At 31.4% G+C, this 19,803-nt stretch overlaps 1 protein-coding gene across 3 annotated transcripts in view; it reads left to right on the forward strand.

Moving 5' to 3' along the window:
- The window catches only part of LOC125834553 (auxin response factor 8-like), a 771,942-nt gene that overhangs the window by 352,458 nt on the left and 399,681 nt on the right, over window positions 1–19,803 (forward strand). The window contains exon 1 of one of the 3 annotated variants that reach the window (XM_049513682.1): window positions 18,063–18,068. The exons of the other annotated variants lie outside the window; for them this stretch is intronic. The gene's annotated coding sequence lies outside the window, so the exon portion shown is untranslated. Of the gene's footprint in view, window positions 1–18,062; window positions 18,069–19,803 lie in introns of those variants that run through there. 3 annotated transcript variants of the gene reach the window in all.

The following is a 19,803-nucleotide window of genomic DNA, read 5'->3' on the forward strand; positions in this document are numbered from 1 at the left end:
TCTTTAAAAAAATAAAAATCATTTAAAATAATAGAACTAAAAATAAATATAAAAATAAAAAGTAATCAGCCAATTACACTCAATTACCTGCTAACCAAGTAATTACCTGATCAACCAAACATGTTAAATAATATAATTACACTCACTTACACCAAATCCAATTACCAAGGTGACTTTCCAAACATGCCCAAAGTCTTTTCTTCATAGAGCCTATTTACAAAACGATCTCGGGTCAGACCAATATCACTCTGACATCATCGAATCTAGTGCAAACACTTTTCGTCGGAGATCTACTACTCCATTGGACTTTATTTACTTGCTTATTTATTGTCATTTGTTTCTTTAATAAGCATATTTAACTGTGAATAATCAAATCTAATAAGTTAAATCAAAGATGCATGATCTTGACCTCATAAAAAAAATCAACTATTAACATTTTCCTAGCAAATAGTTTGGTGCCATCGTGGGGTCAGGATAGTTTTATGTGACTATATACTCTATTTTTTTTTTATGACAACTCACTAGTACTACTCTACTTTCTTATTAGCTTGAATATTGCTATTTCATAGGAATCACTTATGGTCTAAACCTTCATGATAGACATGTTTCAGGGGAGTGATAAAGATTGGACGAAGATACATCACCTCAAATATGCTCTATGTATCCTAAAACACTAGCAAAGTTCAATAATAGACTACATAACCGTGTAAGGTGAAATGGTAATGAAATTGTAGAATGCGGTGACTACAATAGTTTCCAACAACGCTAGTGTAGGTGGCCTAACACTATCGAAAACACCCCTTGATGTTGACAATCCTGTGATGGAGCTTCTCATAAAGGAATTCAAGTAGGAATTATGGAGTTGCATACACGACTAACTCACATACCGAGGGCGCTTCTTATGTTGAAGGGACTAAAGTCGAGGAGTTATACTCAACCCCTTTACAAGGTCAGCGCGAGGCTGATGTTACAGGTCTATTTTCGAAGACTCGCGGGATAGTCTTGCAAGCCAAGATGCTCCTCAAAGGCTTCAATCTTTGCAACACAACAACAAAAATATGCTTGAACAATGGTAGTTCACAAAATCAAGCAAACAAGTAAAAACAATGAAATAGAGACTAAGTGTCACGATCTGAGCCTACACCCTGGATGTGGTCGGCACTCCAGAACCATTGTTGGTTCCCAAGCGAATCGTCATCCTAGCTGACTACAGCCGGAAGACTAACTCAAGCATCAAAATTGAAGAAAATGTTTAATACAACTTACTGAATCTCAAAACTATTTGAAAACATTGAGTATGAAACATAAAGCTTTAAGTAAAACATCTGTAACTGAATACTGAAAGACTCTCCAAAAATGTCTATCTATGAAGTCTCTACCGTATAAAGACGAGTGTCAGGACATGACTCAATACACCTCAAAATGCTACTACTAACAACTTATAAAAAGCAAGGAGGCCTCACTCAAAAGCTGACAAGCAGATGGAGTGATCTTAACAAAACTCCTGTTAAGGATCCTAAGTACCTGAATCTGCATCATAAAAAGATGCAAGTCGAATGACTTCAGTACATTGAATGTACGAATATGTAATATAGCTGAATAACAAATAAAAGAATTGAAAGAATTGCAATAGAATAAATATATATCTGAATTTAAAGAAATAAAACAGCAAAATCATTTAAAATTTCACAAATACTTGCTCATCTCTGAAACACAACATAATAAGTGATATAGTAAAAATACACTTCAACTCTATTTGAGAGATTCTCTAACCGACAACCATCAGCTACGTGATGATACATCATCTCGCCCACACTGTCAGAATTGTCCTATCTAGTGTTGGGGTATTTAACCTCTCAACTAAGTGGATCCACTAAGCAAATAAAGATTCATCTAAAAAGTATGATCCTTTACCCATGTTAGAATACATGGCTTATGAGGATTTTGAGTTGTCTGAATTCATTCCTATATCGGTGCTCAACACTATTCCCAATAATATATACTCATGCTCAAATGTATAAAACATATTATTTTCTCTGTTTGAGGTAATTATTCAAAATACCCTCTTAAAAGAGGTAATGCTCTGAAGTATATCTGAACTGATAAACTCATTTTGAAATCAAAATCTCTTTTTAAACTCTACTCAAACTCTGCTTTACTTTCTAAAAAAAAACAGTTTAAAACAAATATTTATTGTGATATGATCATTGATAACTCGGGAAGTCATACTGTAAAAACATGGATGGCATAGCTAGATCTCATACACGATTGTCATACTATTAATGAATCATAGTTCTATTCTCAATGTAATAAAATGATACATTTGGGACTACTTAGTTCCCTTATACTCTTTTTCAAATCATTTTTCAAACTCTTTCTCAAGACTCCTTTTTGTTTTCTCAGAACTTAGTTTAAAACAATTACATTTGTTTAAAAGATTCTCAATAAGAACTCAATGAATACTCAGGGATAATGCTGAAGAATAGACATGAAAATCAACTCAATAAATCTCAATGTACAATATACAATAATTCAATAATTCAATAATATGGAATAGAAAATCAATAATCAGGAACTCAAGAACTCAGAATTCAACATCAACTCATCTTAAGAACACTCAAATCTAATAATAGAACCCTAGATTACCCGTTTACTAATTTGAAAGTAGACATAGAGCGTGAGGACGAACTAGTCCAATACTATAATAGCCTTACATACTTGGAAGAACAAGGTTCTTGAAGAAGAGCTTGATTAGAAGACTTGAAACCCTAGCTTGAAGGAGAACAATTAAGAGAACTTTTGTTGAGATTCTTGAATTCGTTTTCTGAAAACTCTATGCCCAAGAATTAGGATTTTCATTAATGATTCATAAATTTAAGAAGAAATTTCAGTTGGAAAGAATAAAATTCTTGGAGAAGGACTTACCTTGAAGAAAAATCTTGAATGGAAGTCTTCTGCTTTGATTTTTCCTTAGGGTTTGCGAGAGAAGAGAATGGGAGATTAACAGATGAAAATCTGATTGTTTTGTGCTTTTAATTAGTCAAGAAATTCGTTTAGAATTTTTTTGAGGTAAAAAGACAAAAATAACCCCTTTTAATGTTTTCCCATCGACTAATTCGTCACTGAACTGTAAGATTACAAAAATTGTCATAACTTTTTACTTGAAACTCGGATTGAAGCAAAATTAGTGTCATTGAAAAAAAATCAAATACCTTTAATTTGATAGGTTATGGGCCACATAACTCTTTATATTCTAAGAGATATGTCGTTTGAAGTTGACCCAAGTAGAATCTTACATCAAAACTTAATTGGTATGGAAGCTTTCAACTTTATGCTAGGGAGTTCTTGTGACCTTAATTCATATTCAAATCCATTCCAACACTTAAGAATTGACCTTTACACATATGGGCAATTTAAGAATCACCAAATACACTTTACATGAAAATAAAGAATAGTTCGGATCTTAACTAAGAATATTTTTTTGTGGTGTTACACTAAGAGTTTGGGAGGCAAACGCCCTTTTCGATTTTGTATTCCAAGAGTAAAAATTACCCTCATATCAGATCATAACATAACCCTTATATCACATAGAGATTCTCGAATACAAGACCAACACTAATTTTGTTAACCAACCGACTACCCTCATACAAGTTCTCATGCCAACACCCTGCCCTTGACCAATTTAGTGGACCACTTGCGTGAATCTTACTAAGCCTTCTTGACTCAAATCCCCCTTAGCAGATGTATTTTAAACACTGAACAATCATAGTCGATCCCAACATTTGAACTATGCACCAGACTTCTGGTCATTAGCCTAATCTAGTAACCACCACTTGGCAAACAGATAACACACATTTATAATCACAAGTATAACATAGTTTGGACTCCTTAGTCCTCATCCCGAGTTGATACACTCAATAATCATGAACAACATCAACATAACACGCCACAACTTATGCATCACACCTTTCAAGTAACATGGACCATGAAAGATCTTTAAAACATCGTCTATGGTGTTTAAAATTCAAACCTAGTCTTAACAAGAACCATCCATCATTTAAAAACAAACTTGGCCACTTATGGACCAACACGTGACAATTATAACATAATGAACAAACTCAGTTCTCTCGTGGAACCCACACACAAACTGTTAGTATATTGACGTGGTATCTGAGCCAACTGTTGTTAGTATATACCAGACGTGGTAGCCAGGCCAACCATTAGTATTATGTACCGCATCATACCTGAGTAAACCATTAGTATTATATACTGGCATGGTACCCGAGTCAACCCACAATCACAAACAATATGCACAATCACAATGAAAAATCACACTTGAAGTCATACCATTTTATTTCTTGTACATGCATTACCCAAGCATTTCACATGGAACAATAAACATGAACACACATATTCATATATACATCTATATATCAATAGCCCAATACTGGACCCCATTATAATTACACATTTGTTCCTCGAGAAATACCTCTCTAGTCCCATGAATTAATACTTTTCACGTTCATTCATTTTTCCTTGATTACCACAAGTCCTAGAAATGACTATAACCCAACAATTTCATAACACTTAACCTTACAATTACCACAAAACAACCTCAACAAGAAAACTCAAGGTTAACAATCAAGAACTAGAGAATTACCCCCCTAGTCATTATTTTTTTCTCGCCTTAACAACAATAAACAACAACCTTTAGTCATCCAAAGTCCGTGCCCAAAGGCCTATGCATGAAATATCACATCCATATTCAAGAATATTATGAAATAGAATACATGTCTAATAATCCAGTTAAGAAAACGTAGCCAATCTGAGAGACAAACAATTGTTGTAGAAGTCTGATCGCGAACCTTGACTCCTTTTGTGAAACTTTAGCTTGTTCTTGATCTAAAATAATAGTATAATACAAAATCAACCACAAATGACCTACATATTTCTAGATTATATCCAAATCTCACACCCTAGGTCAACATCATAATATTTTCACCCAAACTAGGGTTTTTCCATCATTAATTCACCAAAAACTACCAATTTTAATGGTTATATTAGTGAATTGCGGTAAAATAAATCGAGAACAAACACTATTAAGATTACCCCAAGGTCTTACACCCTAAAATCCCCATAAACTCGAATTTCTTCCAACTTAGAATGAATTCAAATAATCTCCAAGAGCAACAATTATATTTTACAAGACATACAAATGAAACTACAAAAGTAGGGGATCAGATTGCTCACATTTACGATTTCTCAATAAAAATTGTTGAAGTATATCTTAGGTTATCCTTTTAGTTCTCCAAAATGTTCTTGGACAATAGTAGGTGATTTTAGAAGTTTACCCTATATTTACAACAACTTATCCCTCTATAGTGATTCAATCGGATCCGTAGGGACCTCAATACCGCTATAGCGGTCCGTACCGATTATTTTTTTCCATTTGATTTCTTTTAGTTCACTTGTAATAATGGGGCAGGTCATTATATTGATGCTCTTCCCACTTTTCACAAAAAATATACTTGTGCAGGATTGGTTACCTCTCACTCAATCTTGGCCCATTAATGCAATGCTTGTGTAAGTTTTTTTTAATGTTATAGGTATTCTTTATGCATATAGCTATTAGTTTAATTTTTTTATATGCATCTAGCCTTTGTAGTTCACCAATTGAGGAACTCATCCAACATTAATAACATCATGTACATACACTTTTTGAAGAAAGAAAAATTAGCTCCAAAAATGTCCTTACCAAAAAAAAATAATAATCATCTATCTCCTACAATTCATTTCATAATCTTAAACAATATAGGGTTATCAGATCATTTCAACATGTTATTTTGAGAGTGTAAAATTCCCTCAAACTTGCGATATGGTTCTTAAGATCTCAAGTAATTTCTCATTTACTCATGTGTATATTTTGCAACTTCAACACGATGTTTAGCTTGCTCAACAATCTCATTCAATTCCCTAACGTTCTTGTCATGGATTAAGTCATTTCTTTCTACAGTCTGGAGTCCATGAAGTGTACGTTGAGCCATGACCCATTGTGCTTCTCTTTTGCCTTTTCCATAATTTTTCTTTGTTGTGAAGGCGGTCTTACTCTGGATCATTGAATCCCATATGATTGCTGCCCATTCTCATCTAATTCCATGAAGAAGGAGATATATAATGATTGTGTAGATCCATATGATTGCTGCCCATTCTCATCCAATTCCATGGATCCTAGAAAAGTCCCATTTCGCGTAAACAGTGATAAGTTAGCCAAAAATTGGGCTAGAAAGAAAGCAATGACAAGCCAAAAATCGGGGCGTTCCACAAATGACCAGCTTCTTGATCTCGTTACAAAGATGTGAGTCTGACTCATAATACTCGCTTGAAGGTATACAACAGTTGTAAGTCCGTGTTGGTTATCTCTGATTGATTTAACACCAAACTTCTTGATAAAGAAATCAATAGAGGTTGCAAGATAGAAAAACAGAACTTAGGTTCCGAGGACGATCCCAAAGGTAAAGATCTCATTGATCTTTCACGAGTCAAGCAAAAGAGATGGCTTGATCCTGTCCTTAGAGATGGGCATGATAGTTTCATCATTGAGGATAGCAATAATAAGGACCATGAAAGGCGGGAAGTCGAATTCCCAAATAAATGCAATGAATATTAATCCCATCACAACACGGATTGTGATTGAGACTACATAGATAGTATAGTTCTTAATCCTCTGGAAAATGGTTCTACTTGTCAACGGCAAGTTGTATCTTCTTCAGTGTTGGAGCATTATTTACACCATCTCCAATCATACCATAAATGTGCTTTCTTTTTGCAGCTTCTTCACAATCTCGTACTTGTGTTCTGGGAAGACTCCAACAAACTTTTCTTTGATCATGCTTATACAATGATAAGAAATGAGCAAACTGTTGACACTCAATTTCAATCATCCACAATATATATTAATTATCGAGTTTCTTCAATTACAGACTATTTAAAATTATTAGTTTTCATAAAACTCAAAATGTTGCAAGATATAATTAATTTGTATATATATATTACCTTTTATAAATATTCAAAAAATTATCTCAAAAAGATTTTGTTAATTAGTTTAGTTTTAAATAATTAGTAGATAATTTTTTGAGTTAATTATTTTATTTTGGTTAAGATTAAGAAGCTCTCTAATTAATTAGTATTAATTTTTTTTATTTAATTTCTAGCCGAACTTATCAAATTAAATCGACAGAAAACTTTCTTAATTCATTTGGTTAAATTATAAATTCATTTGGTCATTTCTTTAATTGCAATTTTAGACACAATTTTTGCCTCAAATCTAACCAATTTTCAATTCCTAAAGACACTAAAAGATCCATCATTCCCAATAATTCCAAATTTCATATTTTCAGCAAATTCTTACAATTACAACAATTACCCAGACTTGCTTTTCTATCTCTCTCATTCTGTCAACAAATGCACAATGACAACCAACGATGTGGACCCAACAAGAACAATAAGCCATAATTCTCCCTCTCAGTCGTACAATCGAATGTGCTTGGCACGATCTCAAGTACAACAAGGCTTCCCGTGGTATTTACTCATTCCAATTTCTCTCTTTCTTTTGAATTTCGTTTAAAAATTAGTATTAATTCGTACGGTTTCCAGCTCAATCCTTATCCTCCCGAAAGATTTTTGAAATTTTCTTTATTCCCACATCGAATTTGAGCCTCATTTCTCCCAAATTCCAGACCCTATATAAACCCTCTCCTTTTCACTATTCAAAGGAGGGTTGGAAGGCTAGAAAAAGAGCACCCCGTAAAAGTTTGAGAGTTCTTGTTTCAATAGCTCAAATCTCACTATTTTCACTACTATTTCGATTCAAAGTTGATGGTGTGAAATTGACTTCTCAACTCGTTGTTTTTGGTTCGCTGCGCAGAACCATGTTATTTCCCCTCTTTCTCTTTAGTTTTCTTCATTTGGTTCTTTTAAGTATTTTAACTGGTTGGTTACCTTTTGTGTTAGATTCAGCAGTAAAAGGTTAGATAAGTAACTCACTCCTAGGAGTTGGTCAAACAAATCATCTATCCTTTGAAAAAGATATTTATTCTTAATGGTAACCTTGTTCAATTGTTGGTAGTCAATACACATAAGAAGTGAACCATCTTCATTTCGAACAAACAAAACTGGAGCACCCCAAGAGAGACACTAGATCGGATGTAACCCTTATCCAACAAGTGCTTCAATTGCTCTTTAAATTCCTTAAGTTATACCGGAGCCATACGGTAAGGAGGAATAGATACATGTTGCATATCTGGGAGAAAGTCAATACCTAAGTCTATTTTTCTTTCGGGAGGAACACCGGGTAGATCATCGAAAAACACTTCTGGAAACTCATTTATAATGGGAACGAACTCAATATCTGTAGGGGTTTAGGAATCCATATCCATAACCTGAACTAGATGATATATGCAACCTTTAGAAATCATTTTCTAGATTTAAGACAAGAAAAAAACTGACCTTAGGCATATAATTTTACCCTTTCCACTTTAGGATGGGCTCACTAGGGAATTGAAACTTGACCACTCGGGTTTTAAAATCAATAAAAGCATAACAAGAATGGAGCATACTCATACCAAAAGTAACATTGAAATCAAATATATCAAGATCTACAAGATCAACATGCGTGACTCTATGGGATAAACGAGGCAATCTCTATAGACTCTCTTAGCCACAATAGATTCATCAATATGAGTATAGACAGAAAAGGGATCTAACAACATGTTCGGAGAAATGTCAAACCTCATAGCCACATATGGAATCACAAAAGACAAGGCAGCAACATGATCAAACAAAGCATAAACATCAAAATAAAAGACTTTCAACATGCCAATCTGCAAACTTAGCCAACTTAGGTTAAGAATTTAGAATTTAATTAATTGGTTAATTCGGCCAAAATCTAAATAGGACGAATTAATATAGATTAATTAATAAGCTTTTTAACCTTAGCTAAATAAATTTAATTATAAAATAATTAATTTAATTACAAACTAATTAACTTAAAATTATAACTATAATTTAAATTAAACTAAATTAATTAAATATTTAACTTAAAAAAAGTAAAATCTTTTGAGATGATTTTCAAATATCAAAATATACTAATTACATACGTAACTATATAAAACACATTTATTATTTAAAATATTATAAAACAGCTCAAAAATATTTTAATTTTTTTATAAAATTAATTATTTCAAATCATTTAAAATTTAGAAAGCTCAAAAATTAATTCACATCGTGGAGGATCAAAAGTGGGTGTCAACAATTATTGGGTTATTATGGGAGATTTTTGAGGTTTTTCTATATTTAAAGTGACTTACACTACTTTAACTGCCCAATCAGACCCCTCAATCACTCTATAGTAGCCCGCGTTTCAGTATGGGAAAAGACATTTTTGAAAATAAAATTGATTTAAAAAAACATTTTAAGGAGTCGCCACTTATATTTTTTAAAAAGAAATGATTTTTTTTAAAATTAAATCCAAAAAGACTTAAAACGGAAAAATATTTTTGAAAGTCCAAAGAAAGAGTATGAGATTCTTATTTTCATTTCAAGAAGGTTTAAAACACTTGCAATGTTATCCGACGAATTGAAAACTTTATTTGATGAACTTTGGGAAAATTATTTATTGTAAATAAAAGGGAAAATTACGTGAAATAGCAAACATCTAGAGTATACTATTTTTAGTCGAGATCAATCTGCTTTTTGTGTGGTGATCAATAGTCAAGAGTTTCGAGTATGTCTGGGCACGATTTTTCTTTCCATTTGGATTCAAACACAGTAGACAATGTTGGTTTAAGTGAAGAAATCAAGCATGCAAATTTGTGGGTGAAGAAATCGGGGTTGATTTGAAGAGGAAAGGGACAATACACCTATGAATTTTGAACAACCGACTAAAAAATAAATTTAGGTTGTTCTTCTGATCAGTCCAATCCTTTAGAGTCGTTCCCCAAATGGAAACCGAAAATATTGGTGGATCCGGCGACAAAGCCATTGATCAGTATTCTCACTTGAAGGAATGTGATTTTTTAGTTCAAATGGATGTTGATTATATACCGAAGATCGATCATAGTTTAAATCCTAATGTTGTTGCGAACATAACTTCAGCTTTAACAAAAAAATAACTTGCTATGTTTAGAAAAATATGTTTTGGAAAGTTTTTAGATCTACCTCCTATTGTGCTTCATGGGCGTGTTTTACATAATATTATGATGCGACAAGTCCAGCACCATGATTCCAAATCTTTATACATTAATGTTAATGGGGTACAACTCCATTTTGGAATTGCTGAATTTGTCTTTGTTACTGGGTTGTTGTGTAATGGTAATACAACAATCAAAATTCAAACATATGGGAATCGATTGGTGAAACGTTACTTTGGGTCTCCAACGATGACATGGTATGATCTTGATTCTTTGTTTCGTGTCGGCCAATTCAAGTCCGATGTTGATGCAGTGAATCTGGCAGTTTTGTTTTTTTGTAAACACCTTTTACTGTCCACACTTAAGAGTACAATACTTGATATGTCATACTTCGATTTGGGTGAGAGTGGGACTATAACTCATATGCTTGGGAAATCGATATATTCAATATTACTCTTGAAGCGTGTTCCAAAAAGTTAAGACAAAGTCTGGATATTATAGACTTGGTGGATTTCCTTTAGCTTTGCAAATTTGGTTCTATGAGTGTTGCCCTGCTTTGAATGGTCTATTTGCTGAATATACACAATCTGAAGTGCCTAGACTTTTTAATTGGACTATGCACAAACAATTGCCACATGATTTTGTTTGTTTGCGCATATTTGGCTTAGCAGCTGATAAGGTGAAGAACATTGTACCAACTGAAAATGAAAAAGTTTTACTTGATTTGGTTGGTTTGTTTTTAGAAGTAGCACTGATGATGATCAAAGCGAGCATTTGAGTAATCAATTTTTTTGCACACCAGAAGCAAAGCATGATGCTCGTAATGAGGAATCACCTACTAATGCTGACTTGAAGGAAGAGATTGATGGTTTGAAAGCACATGTCGATATGAAGTTTAACGAGATTCTTCAAGCTTTTACTTCATTGGAGAACAATTTAGATGTAATATAGTTTCCAAGTTTTAGTGATATATATCATTTTCTGTTTTTTTTTAATCCTATTTTGTGTTTTGTATGTTTTTTTTTTTGAAATACACTGTTTTGTTTTTAATGTTTCTATTTTTAAAATTATATTAAATAAAAAAAAGTAAAAAAAATCTAGACTATACTATGTAATATAGCTATAGTTTCAATTCTTTTTAATCCGCAGTTACAATTTCACAAAGTTTTGCTATTCGGTTTCTTAATTGTATAAATCTAGAATTTATATAATTCGGTCTTGATTGTATAAATTCATAATTTGTATAATTCAATTCCTGATTGTATAAATTCAGAATTTGTATATGCTTACCCTAGTTCTTTGTATACAATTTATGAAAAAATTATAATAAATTACCATGTTTGTATATTGACAAGTGATATATACAAACGGAGTTTTGAAAAATTCCTAAATGTATAATAAAAAACAGAATTTGTATATACTTACCATATTTGTATATTCGCAAGCGAAATATACAAACTGCAGCCTCCATTTGTATATACTTACTTACCCTGTTCGTATATTTGCAAGCAAAATATACAAACCACAAGCTACATAGCAAACAAAACTATAGCTATGAAGCACAATTATCTAAACTATAACTATATAGCCTTAATTATGTCTATTATCTTTTCTATTTCTCAAATTTTCTCTTCATTAAAATTACTCTAGCCCAAATCCATTAAAAACACAAATTTCACTAGTTTAGTGTCTAATTACCTATCATTCCATGAGTTTCTGATATTACAATTGCTATCATATTTCGGTCTCCAGATACATGTATTTGGCGTGTCTTGATACATGTATCTCAAATACATGTTAAGAGATACATCTAATTATGTGTACCTAAATATGAAATGTAACTGAAACATGTCAATTTAGGAGCAAATCATGTGTTCTTCCCTAAATTTCTTCTTGGAAAAATTCAAAAAATTATCCTAATTTTTCACCATCAAAAATCTTTTCTCATAGATACATACAATCTTAACTCGGATACTTGTACACTTTATCATACAAGTCTATAAACTCTTAATTAGATATATGTCTATATCTTATCAGAAACATATTTTGATCATTATCTCCCCTTTGTCTCTCTCTCCCCCTATCTAGCCAGAGATTATCGTCTCCAGTGAAAACATCACCAAACCCGCAAGGGGACATTCTGCCAGCCATGATGTTGATAAACTGAAAATTTATAACTATTTAAAGTATAAATTAGATTTGTAAGATATGATATAAATATATATATTTAATTAGGTAATTTTTCCTTAATTAAAACTTGGTCGAGTTAAGCAAATTATATGGATTTAGGCAATTTTTTCACCTCCCTCCTCAACTTTAATTTCATGGAAACTAGAATACATTATTCCCCTTTACATTCCAATGCAAAATCTAGTCAAATGTCCTTTATAATAAATTTTTTTAATAAGAAGAATGACTGCGTGTAAAAGAAGAGACCCTATCCATTATCATTAAAAAAATAAAAAATCCACTTTGATATTCTTTATCAATGATTATTACCCATTTTAAGATGAGTTGTATAAAGTAATACTATGTAGCTTTATGCATGGGAGATAATTTAATAATTAATCCCTAATACGCCTCGTTTAGGCAAATCATTAATATAATACTACTCAAATACCTTAAAAAAGAAAAGCACAAAATGCTTTGATGATTAGAAGGAAACAAGTGAATGCTTTTTTTGCCTTTTTATTAAAATAATCTAAACATAATTCTTAAATTAGTATTATTTTTTTTGTTTATTCGTTACCTTCTATGGGGTTGTAAGTTCTTGTGACGTCCATTGTGTGCATTCAGACTAGAAAAAAGAAGAGATGTGGGGAGACATCCTTTAGGCAATTAAATAAAAGTAGTATTAATTATTTTAAATACATTATTAGGAAATTAAAGTAGTATTAATTATTTTTAATATATTATTAACTTGGAGAATATCATCACGTCACTGTATATTCATGTTCAAACTATGTTACAACTTACAACTCTTTTTTTTAATCCTTCTTTTGCTTTAGATTTCCAATGCGACAAAGTTCAGATGTTTAGTGGGAGAAAATAGTTTTGTTTTAATTAAATATGAATAATTGGGATGAGATACCAACATGAGTATGGATAACGATAGACTACAATATCATAGTGTAACTTCATTCTTTTTGACATGATAGAGTAAGGTTTGAATGCTAGGATTAGAGTTGCATAATATCGAATAAATAATTGTATCAAATTGTAAATTGAGAAAAAAATTCGGTAAGTGGTTTGGTTTGACTTGGCTTGGTATTGAATAAAAAAATTGATTATACTTGGGTTGGTTTGATTTTAACTTTAAAAAGTCAACCCAAGACCAAATCAATCCACATTAACTGATATATAATCTTAGGTCATGAGAAATGATTTAGAGAATAAGTTATAAATAATGTTAAGAGTAAAACATAAAAAAGAACAATCTTAGTATGCTAAAAGTGACATGAAGTAAAAATAGATTTTTAGTATAGTGGACAAGTAGAAACAAACCAGAGTAATTTTTTTACTAATCCATCTTAAATAAAATAGCACCTAACTATCTCAACAATCCTCTTGATTACGTTCAAGATTTGCTCCACTTAAAGAACTAGGTTCCTTTTGTGCAACTAAAATAGTAGGGATAAGGGTCTAAAAAATACTTCAATTTTGGTTGGATTTGTTGTTGCGATACTAAATTTTCATGAGGACCTATTACCTCCCTAGACTATTTAATACCGTATTTTAAACATATATATTTGCCCACGTGGACATAAAAATTAATGCAAAATTATAAATAGTAGGGAAAATGCATAAGCACCCCCCAGCCTATGCGCGAAATCCCAGAGACACACCTAACCTTTACTAAGGTCCTATTACCCCCCGAACTTATTTTATATGTAATATTCTACCCCTTTTTGGCCTACGTGACACTATCTTTTGGGCCCAACACATGTTGACAAAATTTTCAAGGATAGTACCACGTAGGCCGAAAAGGAGTAGAATATTATAGATAAATTAAGTTCAGAGGGGTAATAGGACCTTAGTAAAGGTTAGATGTGTCTCTGGGATTTCGGGTATAGGCTGGGGGGGTACTTATGCATTTTCCCTTAATAGTAATGTGTCCACGTGAGCACATATATACCTTTAAAATACACTATTAAATAGTTCAGGGGGTAAAAAATACTGTATTAAATAGTCTAGGGAGGTAATAGGTCCTTATGAAAGTTTAGTATCGCAACAAATCCGACCAAAGTTAATGTATTTTTCAGACTTTTATCCCAAAATAGTAACATAAATGATTCACGAGTTTATCGTGGAAAATCTCCTTGATTAAAGGAGTAAAAATTACGACCTATGTTGAGTAGGATGTTCAACCAAAACTTCACGAACTTCAAAGAGTGGTTTTAAATTATAAATTTATCATTCAAGGGACTAACTTTAATATCTCAACTTAACAGTTCACACCTACACAATCACTAGTATATAATGTGGAAGAGCCAAGATGCAATGCGTGCGTCTTCTTGCTGGCGGTGAAAAACACACGGCAAAGAAAGAAAGAACAAAGGGAGAAGGGAAAATTATAGACTTACCTTTTTGGATGTCTGAAGAAACTCCCTCTTATTAAGAACTAGTGAAGCTATCCGCGCTTCGCGCGGTTATATGAAATATTTATAAGATAATAATATGAAATATGTAATATTTAGGTTAGTATCGAATATATAGATAATATTAATATTTCTCTTCATCTGCGATATCATAGGTTTTTTATTTTTTTTAAACATATAACATATAAATTTTTTTTGTATATGTATATAGTAGAACAAAATATTCACCGTGGTGAAGTAAATAGAATAAGAGATAATATGTTGAAATAACAATATATTGTATTACGTTGAAAATATTTATATGTTTTAATTTTCTCTATCTTTCGTAAGAATACTAATTTTCTATTCAAACTCTAATTTCCTCAAGACAAAATTAATTTTTTTATTATGTCCTTATAATTATATTTGCTTATTATATTTTTTTAAACATTAAAATATTTATAAGATTTATGAAAAATGAAACATACAAAAGTTATGAATAATATTTAACATTAAAAGTTACAAGTAAGATGAAGAGACATGAGTTATAAGTAATTCAAATGTATAATTTTATTAGACATTAAATGTATTACTAATTATGCATTGATTTATTTGTAAAATAAATAAATAAAAATAAGGGGTGAAAATACAAAAAATGAACAAAGAAAATATAAAAATTGGTGACTACATAAAAATTATAAATACATTTCAAAGCAAAAAAAAACGGTGACGAAAACAGATTGTTACATACGCAAAAAATGGCATCATGAAAATAATATTTTATTTTTCAATTTCTTTTTTATAATTATAATAAAAATGAAACTCCTAATCATCATAATTTTTTTGTTGTTGTTAAAATGAGATAATTATATTAATTTTTCTTCATAACAAAGAAAAAGTAGAATAATAAAGGATCAAATGATTAGCATTGATAATATAATACATTTAGCTAAATTATTTATACAAATCAAAATTTAGAAAATTCTAGCAAAAGTAACTAAGTTGCTAATATAATTCAAAGTAAAAAAATAATATCTAATTATGCTTCATTTTTTTTTTCCTTCTATCATCTTCCTTTGCAAGTAGATCTGCCATCATGTTTTGATCCCTATGACAAACTCTTCATTATATGCAACTAACTGAATAAAAAAAAATATCATATACCAATTAAAAATAATTATGTCAAAAGAAAGAACAAAATTTAAACTATATGTTATATATTTGTATATTATCTTTTCAATAGTACTAACAATACTAAATAATAATTATTTCTTGAAATCTAACAAATATTTTAATCAAACTATATTATATCCGAAAAATTAACTATTAGAAAGAGCAATTGCATACAGACAAAACATTGTTAAGAATTACAAAGATTTTTTTTTAATCATACTTGCTTGATGAATGATAATACAAACATTAAAACATATTAAGAAAGCATCTCTAAGTACATAAAAATAAAAATAAAGACTTGAGAATGACTTTGTATGTGAATCTTCATGAAAATAAATATGTATATATAGACAAAATAGAGGAAATGAAAAAATAAGGACTTGAGAATGATATATTTATTAACTTCATGTACTTTTTTTTTGTTACATGTTAGTTTCATTCACAAACCAAATACAAATTTATATAGACAAAAATAGAGGAAATAAAAAATAAAAATTTGCAATGAAATATTTCTTACCTTCATGTACTTCTTTTTTGTTACAAACCAAACCAATATGATGAAAAGAGAAAGGATAATTGTGAATGTGAATCTTCATGAAACTAATATGAATTTATGGGCAAAATAAAGGAATACCATAAGACATCATAAACTTACAAATTTAAGTTTGGAGGTTATGGACATAAAAATTGTGAGAGTTATGTATTCGGATTACAACTCTTGCAATCCTAGGAACTAACTCTAATTCCTAAACTCCAACACAAACCCCCCAAGGTTTATGTTCCCAAGTCTTTAAGTCGCCCCAACTTGAAGACTTTATCCCTGCTCCAGTTTATACTTCACTGGATCTAGAAAGAATTAAAGATACAACTCGATAAAAACTCAATACAAGCAAACTTGAGTTAAGAACAATAAAACATAAGCCTATGAATCAGTTCTTAAATTCTTGTTTCCTTGCGTTGGCTACACTTCGTAATCAGAAATCACTCAAATATGAACTCCCTCTATTTGATTGTATTCTTCTTGTAACTCTCTGTTTAAGTGCACAATTTTCTCCGACGAAAATATTGCCCTATTTATAGATTTGAACTCCTCAAAGTCTTCCTTCTTCAAGTTGAACTCGACTATCTTCTTTGTTCTCCTTATTTGACTTGAACTTGATTTCCTCATTTGATCATGCTTCCTACTTCATTCCAGATTTGAAACCACATTCACGTCATTAGACTTCCTTCTTTGCTTATGCTTCCTACTTCATAAGGATTTATTTATAAAAGGAAACCTTTTAGCATTGGTTTCTTATAGAAAAAGCAACTCTTTCACTGCTTTATAACTTCTAATTCGCGTGGTTGACGTTCTCCTTATTCCAGTCGGATTTAGTCTGAAAGGAACATGTCGGCGCAACCGATTCCTTTCATCTGTTCCTCTATTTGTCAATTATCAAAATCTTTCTCGATCTAACAAATTCCCCCTTTTTGATGATGACAAACCATTGTTTCTTGTGTGAATAGATCAATCTGTGTTATCAGTGACGGATCCAGAATTTTTATTGAGGGGGTTCAAAGTATAAAGAAGTAAACACGTAAAAGTTACAAGATGAAAAACCGAGTGACATGGGAGGAAAATTTTAATTTTAATCCGCTAAATTTAACTTACATTGTCATGTTGTGTTTAGGTTCTTCCTACTTTTACCCTGGTCCATCGAGCTTTTAAATTTTCTAGTGTCTTTCCTTTTATTTTGCATTATTCTACTTTTTAGATTTTTTTCTAAATTTTGAATTAGTGCACATTTAATCATATGTTACTTTAAAAACCATCAAGATTCTTTAGAAAGGTGTAAAGCTCGAGTTACTAATATTATAGTGCATATTCCGAAGATAAATAAATGACATCGTCGATTTTTTTAGTTCATTTAATTCAATTTACTAGGTTAATCATTTGTTTAAAAAACAAATTATGAACCAAACAAATAAGTTTAGTTTAGTTTTAATCTCTTTATAATTGACTTGAAAATAGTAAGAAAGAGATACAATAACATTAAGAAAGAATTCAATTAAATAGATTTTATTAAAAGAATATTCACAACTTTTAAAGTTTTCCATTTGATTAATCTTAATTTACTTTATTTTATATAATAGTTTTCTAATTCAATTTTAGATTCAATAACAATACACCATTTTCTCAAAGAGTTTCTTTAAGTTAGTACATGAGAAGAGAGTTATGTGGAAATAAAATGAGCAATATAAATAAGAAGAATAAAAGACAAAAATATAAAAATGTGGCTAATAAATTTAAATAAAGATAAATTGAGAAAAAGAGATAACATAAAAAGAAAAATTAAAAAAAAACAAAAATAATATAGTTTTAGATTGAATTAAAAAATAATGAGGCCTTTTATTGGGTATTCTAAGCCTAAAACTGAGCCCATCTCAGTCTTTTCAAAGCAATAAAAAAGGTTAAAACTTATTGCACTGACCGAGAATCGAACTTGGAACGTGCAGTTTAGAAATGTACCCCCTTACCAGTGAGCCATGCTCCTCTTCTGGATGTTGAGGGGGTTCATTTTAGTATCTATACACTTAAAATCAGAAGTCTTCCTTATATATACAATGTAATTTTTCGACGAGGGGGTTCGGGTGAACCCCCTAAGATGAACATAGGTTCGCCCCTGTGTGTTATGTCAGTTTCTTAAAGCACAACACACAAAGCAAACACATTAGAGGATCAAGTTAGACCAACTGGATTATAAATATTACACAAGCATGCACTTCCCCCTTTTGACATCATAAAACACCATGAAGGCATACACCACACTAAGAGAAGCAAATTCAATACTCATGGCCACTGGGGCTATCACCTATACAAACACTTAAAAATCAAGAACTCAGTTAGCTATAGCAAAGCATTTGCACAAACATAAGAGATAGACATGAACCTGAAACTCAAACCCAACATAAGCATTAATCAAAAAGCATATAGTACACCACAAATGTAATCAAAATTAAAGATAGAATCAAGCACTTGTGATGAGAAAAAAATTGGAAGGTCAAAGGCTAAAGTGGCTAGGCAATAGCAAAAGATCGGACATGAGAGGGTAAATAAAAGTCATTTTTCAGCAGCACAAAAAACATCTTTTGGATTAACAAAATTAGTAGTCTTCTCAATTTCAAAGGTAGCCTTGGTCTATGCAAGCTCAACCTTGAGCTTTGTGTTTTATTTTTCTTTAGCAGGCCTACATGTTCAAGATCATAGTTCATATGCAGCTGGTCCATGGCATTCTGGTGAGTGACACATATGACTTCAATTTCAGCTTATTTTTTTCGTAATATATCACCTTTAAGGAATTGGTTCAATCAATTATATACCCTCCGGAGAAACAATAGTTCACTCATCTCTAACCCCCAAAATCAGTAATCACCTTGCCTAAGAGCACTCTCCGCTTCCCAAAGTTCACAACTCTAATTTCAATAGAGTCAGGAACAATTTTTTTTCAGCATCATTTGTAGAGGAACATGTTCTCCCAATCTGTTCCCAAGATGTGGTACTATCAGGTGCAGCACCAACTATAATAATTTTTTACATCAACTATAAAGCTCATTTTATAAGGATCACAATAGATGAACTAGGTTCGACAGAGGGGTCCCTCATTGATTCCCCCTCACTAGATGCACCCAAGTTGAGCCTAACAACTGAACTTTGTTCAATTGTAGGGTCCCCAACATATTCCCCCTCACAAGGTACATCCTCCAAAACTTCCTCAGTAATTTTAGACACACCCAATACAAATTCCCCCTAAGAACCGGCACTACCTACTTTCTACACCACAACCTCTATTTTATAAGACACCAAAATAGAGGTGTCGTCCACCGAA

Source organism: Solanum verrucosum, unplaced genomic scaffold, assembly GCF_900185275.1.
Source record: "Solanum verrucosum unplaced genomic scaffold, falcon-dt-bn FXZP01000287.1, whole genome shotgun sequence".
NCBI lineage: Eukaryota > Viridiplantae > Streptophyta > Magnoliopsida > Solanales > Solanaceae > Solanum > Solanum verrucosum.